Source organism: Anser brachyrhynchus (assembly GCF_964034855.1).
Source record: "Anser brachyrhynchus genome assembly, chromosome: Z".
NCBI classification, from domain to species: domain Eukaryota; kingdom Metazoa; phylum Chordata; class Aves; order Anseriformes; family Anatidae; genus Anser; species Anser brachyrhynchus.
The window spans coordinates 11,204,249-11,231,045 of record NC_137697.1 but is presented as its reverse complement, the minus strand read 5'-3'; the positions used below and the strand labels follow the sequence as shown (position 1 = coordinate 11,231,045).

Sequence of the window (26,797 nt, the reverse complement as noted above, 5' to 3'; positions counted from 1 at the left end):
CTTACCAGTGCATTTCAACTGCATTGATTGTTCCAGCTATGCAGTGATATTTGCCTTGTGTAGAAAAACCATAGCAAAAATAAACCAACCCTAAAAATATATCTTAATGAATTTGTGCTTTACTGCATCGTCACAATTGAATTAATATGAAATACAAAAAGTATGTGAATTACACAAAAGAATTGTTTACTCAAGTTAGTAGCTTCATGCACAGTGTGCAATACATATCACTAAAATATTACTGTTAATTCATACATTTCTTATGCCAACTGAAACTATTTCCACATATTTTCAAGTTGTACTTTTAAAGTTAAAGGAAGAGGTTGTGCTGATTTTAATGGATTGCTATCTTAAAAAGTAGGTTCTCATAACTGCCAAGTTAAAAATGTTTGAATGTATGAGTCCACAGCCCCCCCAAAAAAGCAAGATAAAATTTCTCTTAATTCCATGTTGACCTTAACAGAAAGAATGAACGCATTTCCTATCATTTTATATTCTAGTTTAGAATATAATCTGTATTTTCACATAACTACAGATACCATTTTTTCTGCAATGAAGTACATTGTATTAATGGTGTGTGCCTTTAACCAGTTATTGATAAGTGAATTATTCATAACTGATGCCATTCTCCAAGGAAAATGTTGGTGAGTTTGAATTAAATTGAAATAATTTTAATTTTAGTGGTCAGCCTATTGGTAGTGGCTTATTACATTTCCTCTGCTAATGGAAATAAAGTTCCAGAAAGAGACTTAGAGGGAGGGGTTAAAATTTAATCTGAGGAATCGTTAGTACAATGCTCATTTTGAGTACAGATATATGTATTTACTCCACCAGCTCCTCTCAGAATGAAACAAAGTGATGAAATGCACCAGAAGAGCACATTTCAGTTTAACTATTTGAGCTGATCTAAATTCTGTCACTTATGCAAATTTATTCACAGCAGTAGAAATTTGTATTGTAAGCGTTGCATAGCGTGGGCTTTGATAAACTGGCAATTTGAGTCCACCAGTTAGGATTTGTTTCCCTGCTGTGGGCAGACCTTGCTTTGAAGCAAAGGAAGTGCTGTCAGGGTGAAGTACCCTTTGCATTCATTACAGAAACAGTAGTAAGATTTTCCTCAGAACACTAAATTGGTACCCCCAATTCTGTGTTCTTTACATTGAATTGTAAATTTGAATGTTGCACGGTAGAACTGCTTTCTTTTGTTTATAATGGAAGAGTAACATTAAAGGTAAATAGTACTTGTATTTATGTGTATCACACATCTTTTCTTTGATGCTTATATAATCACTTCCTATTTCTGTAACCTAAATTTGTATTTAATTTCCCTGAGGGAAGGAGGAGTGTTTGAATGAATAGGAGATCCAGACATATTACTACTTAGCAAAAAAAGCTTTTACAGCAACGTTAAGGAAATCTTCAGAATATTGAGAACCAATTAAGAGAAATTATACTGTATTCCTTTTGACAGAAGTGTTAAACAGATTTCATTTTGTGAAAACATGTTTAATCAAAACCAGCTGACTGAAAACATTTGCACTGAGCAATCTGTGAAAGTGAATTTGTATACTGCAGCTATGGCAGGGGTAACCCCCCACGTCAGACTATATGCTGTGTTGCCACATCCACTACAGAGACAACTCCTTCGCCCAAGGAATGTTATCATTCTCCTTGGAGCCTTCCTCATGCTGCCAAGTAAACCTGATCTTACTTTGATCATAGACGTTCTTCGCCTTAAAAACTGCATGGCATTCGGTAAGGATTCCTGAACAGGTGCGGGGTAGTTTCCTTAATCTGCTCTTGCTCATTCATAACAAGTATTTCGATGGCCTAAGTTGGCAGCTGTGAGTTTTAGTACAGGAGCTGTGGTAAAGAAACAAAACCAAAGATGCCAGACATAACAATGGCATAAGGAATTTTCAACATCCATGATGTTCAGGGTCACTTTGTTAGCACATTTACGTTAGCAGACTCTTCAGTCCTACAAGGACACTTCGAAAGTTTGTAATGCTGCTGGTTTCACACTTACGTTTCAATTTAAATTGCTGATAGCCAAAACTAGCTTCTTTTCATGTATTGCTGCCAACAATTTAGAAGGAAATCTTGTGAGGACCCCTCTAAACATGCGAAATGTTCCGGGACAGATGTGTACTGTAAGATTCAAGTAATAAGGCTTTATCAGTGTAACTTCCACAAAATAATCTATTTGTTTGTTTAACTCTTTATAATAGATAGAGCCAGGCATTCAGTTATACCCTTGGTCTTACTGTGGATTCATGGATAGGGTTTGGTGGGGTTCTGGTACAGAATACCCTAGCTAACAAAACCTTTTAACATTAGCTGTTTTTTTTTCATTAGTCCCCACAGAGACAGGTTTTCCCTTCTTCTAGATGCATGTCGAGGTGAAAGTTTGAATGATTTGCAAGAATATTGTGGGTGAATGCTTTATATGTCTTGTGCATAAAACGCGAATAAGCAACTAAATGCATGTTACAACTTCATACCATAAAAATGTATGCACATAATTTATTTGTACATTACTTCCCCAAAGTAAGAACAATTCGACATGCTGTTACATCCTAGGCATCTGTTGGCCAGTAACGTAGATCCATCTCACAGCAAACCGTCGTAGACTGCCATTATATCCGTGTGTGGCCAGCCAGTCCGTGCAGTGGTGCGCAGATCACCGTGTAGCTCTTCCCACAAGAGACATCTACTGGTGTACAGGATTGCATTCTTCTTGCCGTGGTTTGCCCCAACCCAGGGGCAGCTGACTAAAATGGGAGCTGAGGCAGGTAGCTCTGATGCAGACAAGGTGAGATGAATCCCACATTTCCCTTTAGGTATCTTCTAACTCTTCTACGATGCCAACACGGAAGTCGCAGTAGGTCTGAAGACTGTTTGTCTCAGCAGTGGGCAGAAGGGCAGGTGTGTACTTGTCTAGAAAGTTATGTTCAACACTTGAGAGTGGGAAGTGAGGATGGTGGAGGAGGATAAAGGCCAGATTTTTTTTTGTTCGTGGTTTGAACAGGAAAACATCGATGAAAAGACAAAACACAAAACACCAATGGCAGAGTTGCTTTGCATTATTTTTTTCTCCATCCAGTTGTTCTACCCCTCCAGCTTGTGGAAGGACTGTCCTTTCAGTGAGCTTGTTTGCATTACCACACAGTGTACACATGCCCTGTGCTTCCATGAAGGATCGCAAAATCACAAAAACATTTATGTTGGAAAAGACCTCCAGGACCATCTAGCCCAACCTTTAACCTAGCACTGACCAGTCCAGCACTAAACCATGTCCCTGAGAAACGAACAGGTGAGAGGTTTCAAGTGCAGAGGTGAAGGCGAGTTATATGATCGCAGCTGAACGCTCTGCTACTGAGCTGCTGATGGTACCTGCCACCGACGGTGCGGGGGAAGCATCTCTCAAAAGCAGCAGTATTGATTGAGGTAGAGATCAGGCTATTTCCCTGGCACTGGTGATGTTTCCTTACGCAAGAATATCATGCCTGCCAGAAGTTACTTTACTGATGGAGATAAAAGCTTTAGTTTTCAGCTCAGATTCCAACCAGCTTGGCAAACTGCCATAATTACATCTAGAGAGGTAACAAGCACAGATTTTCTCTGTATACTGAGAACAACTTCTACTAAAATCTTTGAAATATATATTATATCCAGACTTGAAACAATGTGGCAGAATAATCTGTACGTAAGACATTGTTTGAAAACACTCTCCTATCACATTTGCAAAGGGAATTTGTTATTTCTGCTGACTTTCTATCACAAAGAAACCCATACTTGCTGGCATTTGGGGAATAAATTAATAGCCTACTTAAAGGAGAAGGAGATGACTTGCAGAGGTGCGTAGAGAAGAAAGTGTTTTACCAAGCTGTTTGTTTATCTCCTGCCTGACCTGTTTTTTTGTTGTGCCATGAGAGTGGCTGTAAGGTTTGTTGTGTTACTCAGGCCTTCTGGAGGAGGTAACTGCTAGGCTTTCAGAATCAAAACAATGGACAGAAGTGTCCCGTGACATGCACGAAATACATTTTAATGCTATTAGGTGTTACATCCCTTCGCAACTTATCAAAGCAAAACTTCTTGCCTGACACTTGTTTTCTTCCCTCTACTGTTCCTATCTCCAGAAGTCACCTGCTGGTAACGTTTAGCACAGATACTTTTATCTCCCAAGAGCTTTATAAACATTACTTAATCTCACTAGGTCCTTAATTAAGCCTAAATATATATATATATATATATACGTATATAAAACATATACATATATAAAACAAACACAAACAACAACAACAAAAACCAGAACAAAACAAACAAACAAAAACAAACAGGGAAGCTGGGCCAGATAAGTATGTTCAAAGAGAAATTCTTCAAAGCTGAAGAAGTAGAGCTGATTGGGGAATGCTGGGATGAAATGTAGTTTTTCAAGAAAAAGACAGCTCCAGAGAGGAGCTTGTTTCAAACCTGGCAATTTCTAGCAGGGAATTTCATGGTTAAAAGATATACCAGTCACATCCTGCTAGCTGGCCTGAAATGATGAAACAGTTTGGGTTTTAGATCTACAGAAAGAGAACAGGTTATTGCAAACCACTTTCCAATGCCAGCAAACAGGCTTTGGAATAGCGACGAGGAACTAAGGCAATAAATTCACTTGCCAAAGTAAACCTCCTTCCTGCCCCAAGTCCGTAAATACAAACGTACAACAGCATTGTTCCATTCAAGTGTCTGATGGACTGGAAACCATCAGGTAATGGGAGAAGAGGGAGCAAAGGGATTATGGTGGCGAGCGTGTGTGAGGCTTTTTGGGGAGCAGGGCTCACGGCAGGGCGGGCAGCCCCTACCTGCTGCACGGCCCCATCCTTGCCCCGGCGTTACGCCAGGGGCTGGCAGCCCGCAGCTGGGGGTGCCTGAGGACAGAGACGCAGCACGGGGCAATGTTTGCTTGCCTGACTTTCAGTGGTCAGCGGAACCTGGGAGGGGTTTCAGTGCAAAGTTGATCGTGTGTCTTTCCAGTTTGCGGGTCAAATTGTATTCTGCCAGCCCTGTGCAGCCTCAGTTAGTTAGCTGGGAGAGGGGTTTGCTTCACTGTGCAAATTTAACAGCATCACCATTGTAGCAAGTGAGGAATATGTGGTGGCCACGTTTCTTTAAGTGGGACTCAAAAAGAAAAAAGAAAAAAAGAAAAAAGAAAAAGAAAGCCAAATCCAGCAAACAAAACACAAAACTCTTCCTGGTATTAGTGAGTGAGGACTGCAGAAGCAGGCATATCATTAACAACATCCTTATTAATAATGTATTTGTTCTGGGTAGTGCAGGAAGGTTTCAATCACTCATTATGTTGTTTGTTGAGTAACAATGACACAGTCCCTTACCAAGTAGTCTCCAATCTAAATAGTCTGTTTTACATGTTCTAGGTAACATTTAACTATAAAAATGTAAATGAAAAGAGAGGAAATGATCCTGGTCTTGTTTAGCTTCAAGTAATAGACTTGCAAATCATAAATTATATATATATTTTTCAAAATGTTGGCATTTTCCACGCCCCTTGGACTTGTGAAACTCATGCACCTGGTCTTGCAGAAAGAGAGCTGCCAAACTTGCCCCACACAGTTGATTTTTTTTCTTAATTTCTCTTAAAAAAAAATCTTCAGTAGATTTTTGCACCAAAGTTCTTTTGTGCCCTTCTATAAGAAGGGGGAATTAAAATCAAAGCAGGCAGGGCAAGCAGGTGTTTTGGATGAAGGCTCCTGATGCAGTGAGTTTTCCCCATTTACACCAACTCCTGATGCAGGACGAGCATTAGGAGGAAATCCACACACGGACCTGGGGTAAAAACACAGCACTCTGGCTTGTGCTCTGCACAAAGCCACGATCAGGGGCCCGGGCACCCTTCAGAAAGGGAAGATCCTTCACCAAAGCTCCCTTCTCCTGTCTGCGCTCCGTCTGTGAGAAGCATAAACGAAGTTGTGAAGCTCTTTTTCCTTTTCCCCAGCTTCCAAACTTATGCTGAGCATAGGAAAAGTGTGAATTTGATCCTGTGAATGAATAACCAAGCGCACTACGCCAGACTAAAGAGCACACCACGGCCTCAGAGCTGCGAGGGACTCTGTTACCTGGCAGGAGGGAGACCATGAGAGGCAGCCCGAAAGCTGTGGTGCCAGCTCAGTAACGAAGATGTAACGTGGGCGTGATGGCTTACAAGGCAAAATTTAATTTCCCGGTACAAACAAAGGCTGCAAGAGAACATAGTTCAGGGTTAATAGTGACTTCACAAGCCACACTAACAGTCGGTGAATTTGGGTTAGGAAAGAGGGAGAATCACATTTATTCCCCGTAAAATTGTGTGTTGCAAGTCTGTTGATCCTCACGTTTTGATGTAACGTCTGTCATGTACTCCTCACAGCCCTGTGTTAGTATAACCTCGTGCAGTGGTTATGTTTGCGTTTGCCCCTGCGTAAGTCTCTTGTGACCATAAACATGTTTTAGCCAAAACATAAGACCAGAACATCTGTATTTATTTATGTTTGTGGAAAAGAACACCAACTATTTTTTTTTAAACTTGGTTTGATTAGTTTCCATTGAACATTTGTCACTTGTGTTATGCCTCTATGCAGACAATGCTGGGGTTTAAAAGATAGGGAAATCCAGGTAGATGTTCAGAATCTATGCTCTGAAAACCAGTCTCAAGCTCTTTTGGGCTCAGGAGAAGCAGGTTAGAAAAAAAGCATCATGCTGAACCAGACCACTGGTCAGATACTGGCCCTACAGGCGTGCATTTTCACCCATGGTGTGTTTGTGAGTTTTTCCATGTGTTTGTCTGGTTTTTGCATTTCAGAATCCAAATTAACAGACTCTGTCTCGTCCAAAAGTCAGTTAAGGCCTAAGACGGAAAAAATGCCAACAAAACTTAGGAGCACCTGGTCTTTGGTACTCAGCCTTGTCATGAGAAGTCTTTTGAGAGACAGAGTTGAGAAAAGAGTATGTGGACAACTGATGTAAACTTCATATTTTGGGTTTGGTTTGAGAGAATTATTAAGCTATGCAGCCAATAAAATCTCTTAAAATAAGGATCTTTAATAGGAAATGTGGTTTAACCCGGCCGGCAGCTAAACACCACACAGCCCTTTGCTCACCCTCCCCTCTCCCTCTCTGGGATGGGGGAGAGAAACGGGAAAGTGAAGCCTGTGAGTTGAGATAAAGACAGTTTATTAAGACAGGAAAAATAATAATAATAATAGTGATAATTATAATAGTATTAATAATAATAATGTGTAAGAAACAAGTGATGCACAATGCAATTGCTCACCACCCGCTGACCGATGCCCAGCCTATCCCCGAGCAGCCGGCCCCCCACCCCGGCCAGCCACCCCTATATATTGTTTAGCATGACGTCAGATGGTATGGAATACCCCTTTGGCCAGTTTGGGTCAGCTGTCCTGGGTCTGTCCCCTCCCAGCTCCTGCTGCACCCCCAGCCTGCTCGCTGGCAGGACAGAGCGAGAAGCCGAAAAGTCCTTGGCCTGGTGTAAGCACTGCTCTGCAACAATTAAAACATCAGCATGTTATCAGTGCTCTTCTCATCCTAATCCAAAACATAGCACCCTACCAGCTACTAGGAGGAAAATTAACTCTGTCCTAACTGGAACCAGGACAGGAAAGCATGCAGAATTGTTGGTCTTTGTTCTATTAAGAAACACAAATTCCAATATTCTTATTTCCTGTTTTATATCTCAGCATCGGGTTATCACCTGAATAAAGCAGCAGCCAGCCATGGAAAACCTCCACTCTCCTTTCTTTTTAGTGCATGCAGGTCCTCTCAGAGCCTCTCTCACATGGTCTTCCTCTGCAGTAAAACTGGCTTGTAAAGGGTGGAGAGGTTGAGAGGGGAAGTGTTATAGCTGTTAGCCTGAGAAAGGGACTTCACAACTTCCACAACTTCCTAAGGGCTTACTTTGCACTTCCCCGCCCCCCCCCCCCCGCCCCGACCTGGGAGATTAATAACATCTTCTGTTTCTCCCTCTGTCCATTTTCCCAGTGAAATAGGTTCTTTTTCTCAACCTCCATAACGGTATGGCAACTTTTAACGTCACATTGGAGATATGGAAAGGGCTTTAATTTGGACATCCCAGATGATGGAAACACTCTGCTGGCAGCCAAGCCATCCAGTCCACTGGCAATGATGCACTCTGGCAGTTCTAAAGAAAGTTTGTGAGGTGAATCCTGGACTCTGCTCATGCTTTCTCTGTGCTATTTCCATTGGGGAAGAGAGATGTTACCACAGTAAGAGCTAAAATCCAGTAAAGCCACCTGCAGGTAAGTGCCTGGCTGTTGCATAGTGTCTGTGGGGGTCAGCTGCTGCAGATGCAATACCTGTAAAGGACATCTTATTGAAGCAGACAGTAGAAAAAAGGAGGTGTTTCTCTGCACTTTTGGCACTGGAGACAGAGCTGGCACCACACCTTCGTCTTCCTGGTGCGGAGAGCCTGAAGCCTCCTCCCCAGCACAAAAGCCTGCATTATTCCGCTGAGCTCCGCTTCCACCCCAGTCTGTAGCAACCTAACGGTCAGGAGGCCCGCTGAGGGGGCAGGAGATCCAGGCTCAGGCCCTCACCCCTAGGTGCCAGGCAATAGCAGAGGCTGGGACAAGTGCCCTCATCTCCCCCCCGCCGGGGCTGCAACTGCTGCACGGGGTCCTGAGCCCCAGCTGGGCAGTGAAGAGGGAGCCACGGCAGCATCGTCTGCCTGCGGGGACATCGGCCAGCAGGAAGGGACGTGGGTGCTCCAGTGCCTCCTCAAGGTGCCTCTCTTCCTTCCGCCTGTGTAAGGTGTTGTCTAGAATAGGGGATGTCTGAAGAGATCATGGCTTGGGGTTTTGTTACCCACACAAACAATTGGAGACATCTCTAGAAAGTGCAAAGTATAATTGTAAATTATACCCACTGTTCATTCATGATTTAGGCCATTCAAGGAAAAAAAAATAGAATAGTTATTGCAAGTTGATTATTGTGTGCCTTAGCAGAGTAATGGGAAGCGAAGTAACAGAGAAGTCCGTTACATCTACCAGTAAGCCAAGAGCAAAGGCTCAAATTAAGTCTTGCTGAAGACAGCAATGATCCAAAGTTGTTTTAACACGATTTATCCTGACTTAACAAGCGGAATTGGTGGTTTTGTTCTTCACCAGTAATCAGCACTTCTGTTGGAAGTTTGGCTCCAGAGACTTGAAGGCTCTCAAGCCTCGGTTTCCTCATGTGTGCTGCACAGAACTTCTTGGTTTGGGGTGCAGGTACACGGGCAGGGCAGAAGCATGTGGCTACTGTTCCCCGTGCCGTACCTTTCACTGCAGAAAGCTGTTCAAGGGCAAGGAGGGGGTTAAAGAAGGGCAGTTTACGCCTTCCTGTGCTTGTGTAATTGGAGAAAGGTGTGAGACACAGTGCATTTACAGTGCCTTTTAGCATAGAGAAAGTCACAGTCCTCTGCTCAAAAAATTAAAGGCTTTGCTCTCAGATGTAGCTTTTCCATCAGTTAAAGTAGAAAAAAATCAAGACAGAACTTTAAAAATGGCTAAAGGAAGAATTTGCCTTGTTTCTCAGGGCAGAGGAATGACTACCTTCTCACTTGCAATATTTCTGCCTGCAGGTTAGAGCTTTCATTTGAGGTTTGAATTCAGTCCAGGCCAATATGTCAATAAAAGCCTTCACGTTCCTCCAGCCATAATTGCAACTAATGCCATTGTCAACTATGTCAGTGCAATTCTGGGAAAAGAATTTCTGGCTAACTTGTTCTTTCTTTGTATGTTGGACGGCTGCCTGTATGTTTAAGCGGAGTCATAGCACAATATTTGCTATTGTTTCCTGGCTTTACTTTTTATTTTGAATTTCTCAATGTCATAAAATGGAGTTATTTTCTCAGTTTACATTTTGCCCTGTTCTAATAGGTTTGACATTCTAAATTATTGGCACATTACACAGCCTCCATAAAGTGGAAATCATGTTCCGGGTCTGCCATAATAATCATTTCCTTGCTGTACTTTCCCATTGAAGTGAACATGCATTTATTTTGTTCTGGAGCTGTGAATGTCACTGTGAACTCCGAAGGCACAGAAGATGTTAAACTTGAGCTAAAATCGAGTAATCTGACTGAAGAAGTGAGTTGTATTCAGCATGCCACAGCATTTTGTCAGCAGCAGAGAAATGAATGCCTGCAGGTATCCGTGTTTGTTCTGTGTTTGTGTGACACAGGATATGTGTGTGTGTGTGTCTGAGCAGCCACCTGGGAACACTCTGCATTTCTTGTGCAGGGTGCTTTGGTTCCTTCTCCCACCCCATCACTGCTACAGCTTGGCACACTCCTTACTCTTACTGGACTGAAACTTTTGCAATCTGTACCAGGTGTTTAAAACTGCATCTGGAGATCCCATGCGAAGCATTTGTCAGAGCAAACTACTTAGTGTCAGTATCCTCCGGGACACAAAGCACCCAGTTCTGCAGTGTCGAGGAGACAAAACCCAATTAGTACTGACGGAAGCCATTTCTTTAGCACGTTACTTCAGTAACACTTTTTTTATTTAGACTATTCCTCTTTGTGCTACGTTGAAGTACATTAATGCTGCTAATAGTCTTGTCCTTACCTAAGTTCATATTAATTAAGGCACTGAGAGCTGTCTTAGCTTTGGTAGTGGCAGTTTAGACTTTTTAACAGATTTTTCACTGTAATTAAATGCCAGCAATGAGTCAGCTTGTTGATTTCAACACAAACGACTTCCCCGAAATCATACGTGAAGTGGCACACATTATCTTCTCCTCTTAACACAGTAGAGCCTCATTTGAATGTGTAGTACTCTGCAGGTGCCTTATTCTCTTATCCTGGTAGATAACAGTGTCAAGCAGGAACCAAGAGCTACGAAGTAAAGCTGTAATAGCCGGTCAGTTTGATCGCACGATAGTAATTTATTATGAGGCTGAACTGTAAAACTGGTGTTGGGACAGTGCAAGCATAGATTAAAGTCACTGAGGTTAGCAATTTCTTATATCTTGTGCTCTGGAAATTTAGGAATGGTAAGAACTGTTGTAATGAGCCAGAGCAAAGGTGAGCCTGGCTGAAGAGTCATGGACTTCCTGAGCTGATTTTTCTAGTTCGGTCTTAGAAAAGGTCCCAGCAGACAGCCTGCATGGCACTGGCAGTGGTGGAGGGTGGCAAAATATGGAAACCACCTGCTGCTGTTGCTGTGCTCAGTTCAGGCAGATACCACGCGGTAATATTTCCAGGCATTAGAAAATGTGAACCTGTGACCTATGTCATGTGTAGCAGGAAATTTCAGGTGTTATTTTCCCCAGAGTTTTCCCCTGCATGAGTCAGGAAAACCCTTTTTGATGCCACTCACAGAAGAATTACAGATATTATCAGCCTCCAAATACACAACTTTTTTTTTTTTTTCTCATGGAAAGCCATGCATTTGTTCAGACTGAGTGTTCCTCTAATATCACAGAAAATTATCGACATGGCTGCAGAAATGAGAGTTATGAGAAAATGGAGGGGTATATACCAGGGATATACCATTCCCAGCTGTCTTTTGCCAAAAAACGTTCCAGTCTCTTTCACGAACAGCATGGCTGCTGCCCTACCAGCAGGTCAGAAAGGGGCTAAGGCGTGCTAAATAACACAGCCCTTGTTTAGGGTCTTTCACCAGCTGAAAACACGACACTCGAACACAAAGCTGGTGCACGGCAAGTGGCTCTTTGGGGCTGAGCCTGTTTACAGTGCAGCGGGTTTGGCCTGTGTGGTCGCATGTTTAGCTTTCACACAGAGGCAATATCTAATAACAAAGATGCTTGGTTTGTTTTTGTCCTCCTGACTTAATCCTGCAAATGTTTGTTTCCGAGGCATTTCTATATGCAGCACTTCTACTGCTGAAAAGCCTCCTCAGCGAGGAGGGCTCGGAGGATGCAACGGTGAGGCAGAGCGGCCTTGGTGCTGCCGCATAAGCAGAGCCTCCTCTCCCACCGGGCCGAGACTTCCCCGTGTGCACGTACGAAGATAAGAAGAGGTAAGAAGGGGAGTCCTGCTGAAGCCCGCCGTGCCGTACAGGACAGAGCCGACTTCGAGCTGCTGCCCAGGGTGGGGCTGGCAATCACGTTCTTCCCCAGCAGCCGGGAGGTCGGGCCACACGATATTTCCTGTAACTCACAGCCGGCTCCCTCAGCGCACCTCGGCTCCTGGGAGGAATGGATGTGAACTTAGTCACTGTTCTTGCTCTCCTAACAGTCGCGGTCAGTCAGACGTCTGAGAGTAAGTACAACTGCAGTTTATCTGTTTCTATGTTTTAATTTCCTAAAAGTAGAAGGAAAAAAAATGAAAAGAAAAAAAAAAATCACAAGGCGTGTCTACCTGGAATTGTGTCTCCTTAAGCCTCTGCAGCTCTGCAAGGGATCAAAGATGATAGCTTAAAGGTCTGTGCTGTAGCATAGGAAGGTTTTAAAACTGAAAGCTGGCTCTCCTAACCCGTGTAGAACAACTGGAGTTTGTTTCAGTGGAATTAGTTTCACCTGAGCATTCCTTCGTGTTACCCTTAACTGATGTGGGGACTTTGTCGTTCTGCAAAATGGCTTAAACAAGGAAAAGCCGTGTGGGTAATTTATCATAGCAAATATTGTCAGGAACACTGTAGCTGAGAAATTTTCATTGCTGAAGGTGTAAGACCGTTAAAGCAGTAATTTCCGACAGAACACGTAATAAAATTTTACTGTTTGTTTAAAGGGATCTCTCTAGTTCAGCTGTGCTTTCGTACTTTCTGAGCTTCTTGAGAGGCAATATGCTAGAAAATCACTTGTTCTTTTTCGTTTTATGTTCACATGTCCTGGATGGCAAAGATTTCAAAATGCTTATAAGGACATACTTCACGTAACCAATTTCTCATACGCAGCGAAGGGGTTTTCACAGCTTTGCTTCGCATTCACTGTGCATCTCAAGGCTCCATGAGATCTCCTAATGCTTGCTTTTTTCCTCCTGTATTCCCATCAAAATAACTTTCATAACAGATTAGCCAGTGCTGTGCTTGAATTCAAAGTGTTTTTTTGTAATTTGCTAGTGTAAAATAAGTCGTGTTCTCAGAGAAGATGACTCAAATTATGGAAAACATCAATCTTTGCAATTTCTTGCAAATATCACTTGCACTTTCCCCATTTTCCACTGGTTACAGTAGGAGTAGGAAATGCAGAGTTCCCTGGTGATTTAGAGAACACATGGACAAAATGTGCCTTAACGTTTTGTCCCATTAAAATGGCCACTGCAACTGCTGGCCTGAGAAGATTGTGTGAGTTCCTTTCCATTAGATTTATGATCTGGCCAGTCAGCAAGGTCTTGCACAACAGCTATGGCATGTACACACAGACACAGGTCAAAGTAAAGGTTTTCTTAACGCTCATTCTTTCATACTGAACTACCTGGCACAGGGGAAATACCTTCATCGCCTAATTTTCCTTACACAAACATGTTCCACATTTAACAACAACATTCAAACAGCAGAGCCCGCAATAAAAAAGGCAGAACTGCATCTGGTTGTATGGGCACGGGCACACCCTACCCTCATCTGAACCAGCACTCGCGTTAGGCTGCTTAGTTAGGCTGGCCATTATGCATCTGTTCATTTCAGTGGCACGGTACAGAGACATGAATAAATTTTGGGCTGCTACATACCGAATTACAAAAGTTTCCTTTGCTCGTAGCTGTGGATTGGCAGCTGTTGAACTGACGCCAGGTAAGCCATCTGGTGGCCAAACTACACCCAGCCACAGGCAGGAACGTTTCTGCCAGGCAGTGCCAGAAAATAAGCAGAGCAAGGCTGTTTTGAAGTGTGGCAGGAAGGGTTTCCAGGAAGGTGTTTTATTATTATTATTATTATTATTATTATTTATATTTTATTTTTTCCCTTAAAGTAATTAAAAGAAAAAAAAAAGGTCAAATTTGCTTTGAAAACAAACAAACAAACAAAAAAACAAACAGGATATTCTTCTATCCACTCATTGCTTTCAGCATCATGGTTTTACAGTGCCAGACACTGTCACACCTGCTGTGGCAGTGCATGAGGGGCTAAGCAGCAGGTTGGACAAGGAAACTTATTTCAAAGGTGGTTGATCCGAATTTCAATTTGAGAAGACAGTTCTCTTTTGAAAACTCCTACATATATTTAATTTTGAAGACATGAAGACAGAAACTTGATAATTCTTGCATAATAAAAGCATCCAGAACAAGTGCTAAATGCTAAGTGCTAAATAAATGTTGGAATAACACGTAAATAAGACTGTCTGGGTATTCCTGATGCAGTTAGCTGTAGTTATCCCAGTCAAGTTATTCTAGTAACGCCAGTCCGGTCAGCATGAGGGTCATCTGTGCAGTGTGGGAGATGGGTTTCTTCTTATTAAACTGCATTGCTTCATAGAAAAATAAGAGATATGTGTTAATATGACAACTTCTTGTTGCATTGCAATGTGCAAGACATTACATGTTTTTTTTTTATTTGCTAAGAAAAGTAGAAATTTCACCTTCTGGTTAGGCACTGGATAATAGTGTTTGTTTGACCACACCAGTATCTGGTCAGAAACATACTGCTTGCCAATTTTCAGAGTGCACTTTGCCAATTTTCAGCCTGCATCAAGGATGCTGCATGGGAATAGAAAGCTTGCAAACTGATGGTGATTTGACGGACCAAGACACATCTGCAAATCATGGCCTGTATGGCACACCCATCTGTCAGTCTCCAGTTAGCCCTCCTGGCTTGAAACTGTCTGTATCAACAGCGGTCCTCATAGCAGAGCAGAAAAGGCATCACTAAATAACTTCATTTATATTTATTCTAGGCCAGAAAATTATATATTATGATTTATATTTTATTAAACGTTATTTTCACCACTTTAGCAGATATAGCTTAGAATCCCTTCTAAATCTTTTCTTTGTCTCTTTTTCAGTTCTATGCTTCAGGTTTGTGTATTCTCATACAACCTAGATGAAGGAAAGGTTTAATAAGGCACAGTTCAGCATCTGAGTTCCCCTCTCAACTCCAGCTGTTGAGCAACCTCCGTGTTTTAACAGAGTACAACTACGCTGTGTTTGCCAAGGATTCTAGCAACCTGCTTTGTTCACCTGCCAAGCAGGCTCAGAGCCTTCTTCATAATGAAATAGTTACTGACCTACTTTGTGTCAAGCTAAAAAGACATGCTTTAAGGTACTGAACTCTTAAAGCAGCCCCAAGTTTGTTTTAGATGAAAGAAACGTTTTCTGGCAGCTTCATTAGCAAACGGGTACTAAATGATCTGCCTTACAGCAGTTAGTATAAAGTGTACGTGTTCTGAGATAAATCTTCCTTCCAAGGGCAGAGCCTGGATTCGATGGTCATAAATCAACAGCACTGGATTAAGGTGGGAAATTTATCTACGGGAATCGCTGTACTGAGACTAGAGTGTTTTAATACTTATCATAGTCTGACTAATCAAGACATTAATCCAGTTAATCAATGCAAGGGCTTTTTGTGCATATGTACAAAGCCTACTTTGTAACCACAAAAGAATTCCATTAGGAAACACTGATGACTGCTGCTGATAATCCCAGCAGTGCCGAAGTTGTGCAATCAGTGCAGGGCTGCATCAACGCACGATGAATTTGAGACACTTTAGCAGCAGATCTCACATTTCAGTTTAGACACAGAAAGAGCCCCAGGTTCCCGGATTTCACCATGCAAGATAAGCTGTCTGTCTGAACACAGGGTTTGTTGGGAGAGCCCATTCTGCTTAATAACTGTGTGCATCTTTGCTGGACTCCCTTGATCTGTGTAAATGCAAGACCTACCTATCGGGTATTTGAGACGGGGACCAAAAATGTCTTTCCCACTGTTCCCACCTACAGCCCAGTATTTCTATTGTGCTTGGTTAAAAGGAGCAAAAAGGTGCAGGGGTGGGGAATGCCATGGCTCCATCACTCGCTATCTATTTCTGTGTGCCTTCATCTCCTTAACAGGCTGCCCGGGGAGGTTGTGGAGTCTCCTTCTCTGGAGATATTCAAGGCCCGCCTGGACGCCTATCCGGGCAGCCTGCTCTAGGGAACCTGCTTTGGCCGGGGGGTTGGACCCGATGATCTCTTGAGGTCCCTTCCAACCCCTACAGTCCTGTGATTCTGTGATTCCTCTTTTTTCTCCACCTGGTCCCCTTCAGCTAAAATATGAGACAATGACCTGTCCTGCTGTGATAAATTTCCTACAGAAGAGCCTGGCTGAGCCAGTGGCTGCTGTGTTTCTCCCAGTGTCTACCCACAGGGGAATATTTATCTAGCCCTGTCTGCCTAAAAACGGCAGTCAGAGACCAGCAGAATAGCTATCTGCTACTGCTGCTGTATTCCACAGGAGGTCCCTTCACCAGGCACTACAGTTCCTGTAAATGGGAAAGAAAATCTAGGGTAATCAACCCAAAACTGGAGAAAGAGTGAAGTGTTCATGGCTGCTCCAGAAACTGAGCAGGAAGCAGTAACTGCTTTTAACATTTCTTGCCTGAACTCTAGATGACATGGCCTTCTTCAACTGCTAATCATGTGGCTCTCGAATTTGAGAATGATGACCAAAGAAAGCAAAGCAGAAATGATGAAAAACTTTTCTACATACTGAGTTTGGCTGGGTAGAGGATAAGATATGGAAGCCAATGCAAGGCTGTCCTTTCTCTCCACTTCTTCTGAAGTTGGTAAAGCTATACATAGCATGTTAAATAAATCCAGCATAATAAAAAGAATAGTAATAGTGTATTCCACAAGCCGCAAAGGCAAAGCATGCATCCAAAAAGGAGGTCCTTTCTAGGCATCCTTGAGAGAGAAGGTTGGGTGAGTGAGGGTGTTTTCCAGTTACTCTTGTTCGCCCTCTGCAAGAGTGCTTAACTTGCACCAGTGGAATTTCCTGCAAGATTTGAAGTAGTAGAGGCCACCCAAAAATAGGACACAAAACATTTAAATAGCAGTGGATCTTTCCCAGGTGATTGTTCCCAAGGAATAAATACCAAAGCAAGTAATACCACCTGCTGAAATTACAGCAGAGCAATCCCTGAGTGGACCTGTCTTGAGATGATTGCTAAGCTCGTTGATCCTGTCAGCTGCTCCTTTAGTGTCCTCATTAAAGAGGCTCACTGTCACACAACAGGTCTAAACAGTTTTTGGTAAGCAGCCGTGGATTTCTCATTGTGTCACTGGGCCACAGAGACAAGTGAAATGGCCAGCACTGGAAAAATCTCTTAGAGTGACAAAGGGCAATAAAAGGCCAGGCCAACATCCGTGTGTAAAACCGCAGTTCTTTTCTTTTAACCACTGTGTGGACCAGTGATTACAACTAATGAGCCTGACCTAATTGCTGAAACCCAAACATATTTCTGGTATTGGGTTGGGCTGAATTCATTAGCTTTGCTTATTACCACCTAGTTCCTTCCCACTTATGGGATCAGAGCACAGTTATGTTAATAACTCATCCCAGTGCTCCAGGACAACAGGTCCCTTCTTCTGGGGCTCGGGGGAAATACAGAAGTTCCTTGACTCACTGCCCTGACTGTTCTTTAATTTCTATTAAATTTAATTTCTATTAAATTCTAATTAATTTCTATTTGCCATATTGTAACTGTACATGCATGTACAGAACAACAACAAAAAATCAAATTTTATTTAAAAGCGATAGCTTATTTTTTGTTGAAAAGCAGTGAAGTTAGTGCAGACTGGAGTTCCTCAGGGTCAACACCCATACACGCCTATGAAAGCAAGACTGCCTCTCTAAGCACACGCCTCCAACAAAAAGTTACTAATAGGTTCTCAGTCTCTGTAAGAAAGGGAAATAAGCACCACCTCATTCACACTCTACTACAAAATTTCAGTCTGTTTTCTGTCAGTGTATTCACCAGTTTCATTGGAGTCTGTTGTGTGTTCTCATATGTAGAGGCATACTTTTTTGCATAGCTGCATGATTTAGAGAGGATTAATGCTCCAGTTCAAAGATCGACTGAGCATCAGGTAACTGAATTCATTCTAAAATTGCTAATTTTAATTAGCAATTAATTTTGCTAATTTTGCTTTAATTTCCTCGTATATTTATACAGCTTATACAGCTATTAAAGTACATCAAAAATAATTTATTAATTTTCAGTTATAAAGTGTGCAAAGGACAGTTCAATACAATCCAGATCAAGGGAACAAAGCAAGTGACAGCCGAGTACAAGTTCAGGAGACAGCTGCCTCACGCTAAAACCTTCTGTAGTATCTGGTGATTCTGCCTGAGGCTGGCGGTGCTGGCCTTGCAAGTCTTTTAGTTTACTAGACCCCAGAGAAGCACAGGACTAGACCTCAGATAACGTTCAAGATACAATTACCCTTCCCTGAGCTTTTTTTCCTGTGTAATTTTTCTGCAAGGAGCCGACTGGCAACAATGAACGTTCATACTTCAGTCACTAACAGTCATAAACCCTCAGAAAAAATTAAACTTAGTGGTGCTCTGTGAGTTGAATTCCCTTTTGCAAACATGAATTAATTGGCTTCATGAACAGTATGCTGTTTTCTCTCTTCTCAAGAGAGAAAAGAAAAGGACATCAGGGAAATAATACATGTAACATACAATACTTAATTAATCCTTTTGCACCATACAATTATTTATAGCCTTCCTCTCTGGGTTGCCGAGGAGGCAACTACCAGAGCAGCTGGTGCCTTTCACCCTCCTTTATGACTGTGCAGTCCCAGGGCTCTGTCAGCTACCCCACTGGGTACAAAAACCTCCTGCAAGCTGTAGCAGGTAGCGTGACTGGCCTTTGGTCAATTTTGCTATACTGCTAGCTGCTTTAGCTCACTGCTGCAGCTCTGCCAGCATGCTCTGTTATTCTAGCTCTCAGAGAGATTTCTTGTGAGAACCAGGTCACACAGTCTTCTTAGGGGAAATTTTGTAAAGAGACTTCTATTTTCTTGTTTACAGCAACCATTGAAAATGGATTCTCTCGCTTATTCTTATTTCTATCTTTTTTGCTCTTTGACTCCTGCACTCCAAGGCTGAATGGTTACTTAAGAAACAGCATGACTCTTTTCATGGCCAGGAAAAAAATAAAATCAAATAGGAAGATTCCTTCCCTACCGTACACAGATTGATTCACTGGCTGGGACAGAGAAGTCCTTGTTGTGCTCACTTTGAAGCATGGTTTTGATCCCAAGACTCTCACATCCGAGATAAATCCCTCAACCACATAGCTCGCCTTGTCCTTGAACTCTCAAAGGGAATCCCTTTTAGAAGGTGTATTTCTGTGTTAGTGATGAAGAAAAACAAACATTAAAGTGTTACTATTTGTTACCAAAAATTCTTGGGTTAGGATCTGATTTTTAACCTCTAATCACTTTTTTTTTTTTTTTTTAATTTTAAGATGGTGTTTATCAAGCAGGAAAAAATCTGCAGGAGATCATTCCCTAGCAGAGACATATTCAGTCATGAACCCACAAGCCCCAGGGGAAAAAGAAAACACAAAATCCATCAATAGCATTAATAATTTCAAAGACAAACGATAATGAGGCTGATTCAAGATCTTAGGACGAGAGAGGAGGGTAAAAAGCAAGAATGCAAGAAAACATTTTTTGCTGTGAGGGTGGTCAGACACTGGAAGAGGTTTCCCAGAGAGGTTGTGGAGTCTCCATTTGTGGAGATGCTGAGAGCTCAACTGAACACAGTCCTGGGCAACCTGCTCTAGATGATGCTGCTTCAGCAGGGAAGCTGGGCTAGATGATCTCAGGAAGTCCCTCTCAACCTCAACCAGTCTGTGATTCTGTGAAGTTAAGCTATGGGTTGTCCCCTCATGTCTAAGCCATTTCTAACTTTGTTATTACTCTTTTTAGCTTTGTTTCCTGGGGCCTTTAACTGTTGCACGAAAATTTCAGATGAAATTCCCAAAGGAATTCTCCCAAGAGTGGAGAGGTTTGAAATCCAGAAAGCTGATGGCCTGTGTCACCTAGAAGCTGTTATGTAAGAAATGTTTTGGGTGCTTCACTGTGAGAGGGGTACTGTCAAATTGAAACATATTAGGCATCATTTTAACAAGTAGAATCTTAGTTTGCTTACAGAAATTCATTGAAACATAAGATTGTGTGTGATCTAAGAATTGTCCTTTGTTGTGCTGTTTGAACTTAAGGCTGCTAAAATTGAATTTCCTTTCAATAAAAATATTGATCTTTATTCAGCCTGCACTAACTTTGACACGTGCTTTATTTTCACCATTGAAAAAGGACTTAGGCACCTCAGGGTTCTCTGATTTATTATTTTTTTATTCCAATTCTTGATCCCCTGCAAACCCTGCCTAAACTCACTAGTTGGCTTTACTTTTGCACATAAGCAATTTAGCAATTTCAATTATTTTAATTTTTTATTATTATTATTTTGGCTGGTACAATATTACAATGTTTGGCTTAAACTGACAAATTTGTATGTAATACTGGAAATTTTTCATTTCTAGACCATTTCCATGATGACCACAACAATAGTAATAATAATCTACTTACTTTTTTGGCAATAGAAATGTAGAGTTTTGCACTGTGGTTCTCTTCAGAATGACTGAAGCAGGAAAGTTTTTTCAGACTTTGGAGGAAAGTGTATTCATGTAAACCTTCGGTATTAGCAGTTACCATATCTGAAAACAGACAAAAGGAAATGGACATGCTACGAAATATAAGATTAAACATATTTCTTGATGCTTTTGTAGGTGAATGATAAGTATGATATTTATTTATTTATTTATTTATTTATTCATTCTTCATTTTTTTCTTTGACAACTGATTTCTGCTCTGGCAGTCTCTACGTAGGAGACAGAAAGTTCTGTGTGAGCCCACAGATTAGAAGAGTTAAAAAATGGATGAAGAAGAAGCACAAGATTGCTGGGAAAAAAGCTCATGGTAGAAAACACAGAAGAAGCAAAAGCAATAAAAAAAGAGAGAAGCAGCAGTAACATGATGAAGCAAGTCCCATGATGAAGATACCTGTGGCATACAGCACTCTGAACAGACACCAAACTACACCAATGAAGGATGACTATAGCATTAAAATAACCTTCCAAATATCTATGTTCTAGAGACAGCAGTGGCAAAAATCATCACCTGTATACAACGATGATGCTGGGCCAATTACCAACAAAATGACTCGATGTTCCTGACAATGTCTTGTAGCATGTGCTCTGCTGTACCTCCTTGATTTATGGATATACTTAAATCCCCCTGTTTCTCACACTGCTTTCACAGCTACCTCCCTGTGATTTCTATTTAACATGCCAACAATCCTTCTCATTGTTCTATTTATCCCACTCCCAATCTTTGCTCCATTTCTTCCCTCTTTGCAATCATTTTTGTGCAATAACATTGTGCTGCTGCCTTTTTTTTCTACTCTTCTAGTCACAAACCTGGACTTTTTTCTATTTTTTTTCCTATGTGATTTTACAGATACATTTCTAGATCCTAGTTTAGTGTTGGCCAAAACCATGGATCTTTTGCCTACTCCAAACACTCTGCTCTCAGCCATTATTATCGCTGGAAATACCAGAATACCATTGAACCAAGCCTGGTCATCGGACTCGGCATGCGGCATCCAAAGCTATGCAGAAAAGATAATCTCGATTGACGTTGTGCATTTAATTCCCCCTTCTTCATGGCATTTGATGAATTAGCTCCTCAGAGTTATCTCCTGTATTTGTTCTGTAATTCTTATGTCTAACTATACTGCAGACATGGGAGGATGCAAGGCAGATGACAGTAGATAGAAGCAGCCTCTTCTGAGTTCCCTAAAGAAGAAGAGGAACATCTATAGCAAGGCCACTAGAGAACAGGTAGCACACTCCCACAGACACATCAGTGATGAAAGAAACTCCTTCCGAAGCAGATAAGAGAAAACAAGAAACATAATTATCATCTCTGATAAGCCAACGGTGCCCTAACAGGGATGAGGCAACGCTTCCTGCAGTTTCTAGGGAATACTGTGTACACTGCTTATACTGGCACAGCTCCATCCTCTGCCTGCCATGATGACATGTAGGAAGCAGGCTGCCAGGAGCAGGAGTTGCAGTTTTTTTTTCTGGCTGGGCATGCACAGGAGCTCTTCCTGCCGACTGCCTTGTACAGCAGTGTGTTGGTGTCTTGTGTATTAAACGGAATCCAAACCTCATGGGCCCAGGCTAGCAGAGCACCAAGAACACTGAAATATATTACACTGTGTTATCGATTCCCAGCAGCTCTGTTCCCTTTATTCCTTGTGCTCTGCTATTGATTCCAGATTTTATCTTCATGCTTCCCTCTTGAGTCCCCATCCAGGTGGGTCTGTGATGGCATCTTAGCTCCTCGTAGCTTTCTCACCGATGCAACCAGTAGCTTTTGAGCCTATGGAGTGTACCCTAAATATTGAGACTGGTATAACACTGACTGTACTCTAATTTCCATGTCTGTTTTATCGGGGATATTCAACATATTCAGAAAAGCAGCAAAGTGGAGTCTAAATGTATTTTTGTAGTTTTTAATAACTGCAATTACTACAATGTCACGAGTGTTGTAAGACCCAGCCGGATCTGCAACTCGAATGCTATTAAAATATTTGCCTTTACTGGACCTATTTTAAAAGACAGTGTGTGATATTTTTGTTTATGGCTTCCAGCTCTTCATACTGTATGTTATCTCCTATTAGTTTCTCCTGGATCCAGCAGATTAAATTGAAAGATTAGGAGAAGATAGAGGCCATCTATCTCCAGCTGCCAAATGTGTTTTGATTTTGTGTTCCTGTGCATTCTTTTGGGAATTGAATTAGGAATAACGTCTAGCAGTCAATCCAAAAAAATGTCTTCTCCAGTATTGGTATATCAAGTATCAAAACAGCACTTTGAAGACCTGCTCTCTGGTACAGCTTCATTTATCCCTGAACCCTGACACACAAACACCAAATACAAAAAGGAACATTCTTCCAGTTTCCAAACCTTCACTTAGGTGACCTCACACTCTCTGTACCTGAGCATTATTTTTGACCTTTACTATTTTGTACTTGGCAACAATATGAAATCAATATTTTTTTCTGTAGTTATCTCAACATCTTGTTTTGCAGAAGGGCTTATTACAGCACATGACTTTGTTTTCCAAAAAAATGATAGCAATGGGTTTAGGCAACTAAAGATGCAGTCGGCTGCTTCTGATAACCTCACTGAGCATTTTAGTGACTTAGAAGCCTAGTTTCCATTGAATTCCATCCCAATTTGGCCAATGATTCATTTAATATTCTTGAAAATTCCAATAAATTTACTCCGTTTCAAGAAACAGTTTTAACGTTTGGTTGTTTAATTTATTTTAAGAGTCATCAAATCTTAAAATATTAACTTAATATGGTGATCTCTGTCTCTCCAGGCTTTAGAAAAACCTGTCACAGATAGGATTGCCTAAGAACTACGAAACAGAAACAAAGATTCTGGCAGGTCTATCGAGACAAAACCAGAGTCCTAAAGTTGTTACCGTGACTTGTAACCAGAGGTAAAGGAGAATCATCAGACAAGAAACACTTTTCTCTCAAAGCACTTGGTTTAGGAGATTCCACTCACTTCTGCATAAGTGAGAAATGCTAAGAGAGACTCAAATTCAAACTCATCTTCTGTCTTAATGGGCTCAAATGATGAACGGGCTTTAAGGGAGGAAAAGGATGTTTGTTTGTCCTCTCACTGCCAACGTCTGAGCTTCAAGGTCATTCTGAATTATTCCGGGTTTCTTTGGTAATTGCATCTTTAGTGAGTGGACCGTTCCCGTTCTCAGGTTACAAGTTCCATGGTTACAGAGGTGCAGCAATCCTTCTGACACACAAATACACCAAACGCCATCTCTGTTACAGTCTCTGCTGAAAAGATCACTGGGCAGATTGGTTAAGTTCTTCAGCCATGGAAGGGGAATGACCTGCACTCTCACAAGATGGGGTTCAGATGGTGGCAATCCCAAGTCTGGGGCATGACTTGGTTAGAGGACTGTAAATTACCTAAGATCTGGAACAAGATCCATCAACAAATTTATTGTTATTTACTGCAATTTTTCTGAGAAATCTATATAAACCAATTGTGGTCAATTCCATTGCAACAGCTGTATAGGCAGAGCTTTCTTGCAAACAGTATAAGTATTCCCTGACATTACACTCAGTGACAGGAAAATTGGATCTGAAGCCTCTTGAAGCTGAACAGAAAGAATAATGCTCTTGACAACAATCACAGAAGAAATTGTAGCAATTATTTAGAAGTAGTAGTAAATCTTAGGCTACAAAATACTAGTAAGGGCTACTAAATTAGTTACCAAAACAGTCAGCAAGCGAAGGTTGTCTGAAGTAGATGTAGATTTAAATTAGAACATGGAGCAAGCATCCTTAGAAGACAAATACATTGCTTTTTTCAGCTTAAATTAGATACCTGGTCCCTGAATTTAACTTCAAATAATTACAAAAAAAACTAGGATTGCATTGTGTCTTTAGACTCTGTTTTAAAATTCAGAAAATCCAGCAACTGGCTGTTACATTTTACCTTTTAGCTTTCCTTCATCAGCTGCAGGGTGTAATCTGTAAATGTGCTTTGGTATGGGCAGAGTAGGTTATCATTCTGTTGGCTACAGGTGGTTCATTCATTTGTAGTGTTTTTAAATTTCTTTTACTGTTTTGCACATATATTATTTCAAATTAATATCAATGATTTTGTGCATGTCTATGTCATACTGTCTTCAACAACACAGAAAGTTAATGAGAAAGGCTGTGGAAAGACTGGAAACAAGGCAGTAAATATGGATCATCCCTTGGTCAGATATGTGAAGATGTAATAAAAATCAGAAGATTGCTATTTACAGCTGCACATATTGTTGGCTACACACTAAAAAAAAAAAAAATCTGCTTTTACCATTCTGGAAGCAGATAGGACGTTTATCAAAAACAAAGCCTGATGTGACTGCAGGCGGACAGGCAAGCACAGTTGATCTGTCAGGGAGCAGCAAGGGCAGGCTGCCAGGCAAGGGCAGGCGAGCCAGGAGCAGAACGTGACACCAAGGCTGGCCGGGCAGCGGCCTCGCTGACAAGGGCATGCTCTCACGGTGCCCAAACAGAAAAGCAAAGCAGGTCCAGGGACAGCAGCAAGGGTCAGTTGGGAGGCCAGGTTTGCAGGGAAGGCTGTGGCAGTGAGGCAGGTCCGAGGTGAAGCTGGGCGTCATGTCCATGGCCAGGAGCATCCCAGGAGGGAGCTGGACATGTGCACCTGCAGAGCTCCAAAGTTGGGAGGCAGCTCCGAAGTGATGAGAATCTCCCTGCTGCTCCCTGCCTCACAGCCCTCTTCGCTACATCTGACCTGGCTGAGGAGGGCACGCTGTATGGCAGCTGGCCCTGCACAGAGACAGCAGGGTCCCCAGGGTGTAGGGAAGGGGCTGTGAAGGCCCAGCGTGCTGCGCTTCCACCCCGACATCAGATCCTGCAAATTTAGGACCAGACAGCTGGTTTCCTCTCTTCCTGAATGGGTGCGGTTCTCCACGGCAGCACAAAGTACCACAGTGTGAGGAGCCATTCTTGCCCTGGTGTACGTGGTGAGAGGCTGGGATTAGGAGCCCATTCTAAGTCTGGAAGAAGGAAACTTTATTTTTTCTGTGGTAGGAAGAAGGAGGAATTGAAGTTTTAGATACCCAGGGGAGAAGTTCAACTCTTCCAAAAGAGCAGAAAAAAAAAATCAATTTTCTAGCAGGAAGTCTGTTTGGTCTGTAGGCATGGAAGATGTGGTGTGTCTATAGGATGTAACCACGCCATGGCCTGTTCAGTTTGCATTTTGTCACTGTGTTTTTTCAGGATTACAAAGGGAACTGGCTAGTACAGAGACTGATGTAAGCTTATCAGTAGCGTGCGGAGTACCAACTGCAAACAAAACTCCCAATTTCTCAGTAGCATTTCTCAATTTTGCTCTATGAAGAGTTCCATGACAAATCTGTGACTATGCATGATGCTAGCTGAGTGATTACAGGTTCAAATCAGATTGAACAAACAGGGCAGGAGCTAAGGCTTTCCATGAGAGCTTTCCCCTTCCTTTTGCATTGTTTTTACTCGCTCCTAGGACTGTGGAAACAATCTATTTGTGTTGCCCTGACACTGCGTGAGGTGAGGAAGGTGGTGTCCCTGCCAGCTGTAGCCATCAGATGCCACAAAAGCTGACACCAGCTGCCCAGGGAGGGTATCCCTTTGGCTCTAGCGGCTTTAAAATCAGCCTGCGATTTGGCACTGCCCGCTCCCAGCACCCCGGGACAGGACCGCCGAGCCCCTGTCCCCCCGGGGGTGTGCCCGTGTGAGGTGTGCGGGTCCGTGTGAGGTGTGCGGGGCTCATGTGAGGTGTGCGGGGCTCATGTGAGGTGTGCGGGGCTCATGTGAGGTGTGCGACTCCCCGACGCGACCCCCACCACACGCCGCAAAATGGCGGCGGGGCTCGGGCCGGGCCGGGCCGGGCCGGGCGGGCCGGGCCGTGCCGTGCCGCCCGTTGCTAGGCGACCGACTGCCTCCTCGCCTCGCCGGGCCCCGGCGGCCGCCCTACTCTCACCCGCGGTCGGCCGCGCGCTCCCATTGGCTGCCCCCGCGCGGCGCTCGGCTCCCATTGCTCCGCCGCCGCCCGTGCCGCGTCCTCATTGGCGCGCCGCCCTCTGGCCACGCCGCGTCACTTTCTCACACCATTCCCCCCGCCTCCTCCGGCGGCCGCGGCGCGCTCGGAGGGCGGGACCCGGGACGGCGGCGGCGCCGGTGAT

The 26,797-nt window shown here is 42.7% G+C and overlaps 1 long non-coding RNA gene across 1 annotated transcript; it reads left to right on the top strand.

Moving 5' to 3' along the window:
- Window positions 1-4,735: 4,735 nt before the first annotated feature.
- On the top strand, window positions 4,736-20,975 carry LOC308186122. The gene is made up of 3 exons (XR_013943917.1): window positions 4,736-4,759; window positions 11,890-12,295; window positions 20,835-20,975. It is a non-coding gene; the product is annotated as an uncharacterized lncRNA (long non-coding RNA).
- The last annotated feature ends 5,822 nt before the right edge of the window (window positions 20,976-26,797 follow it).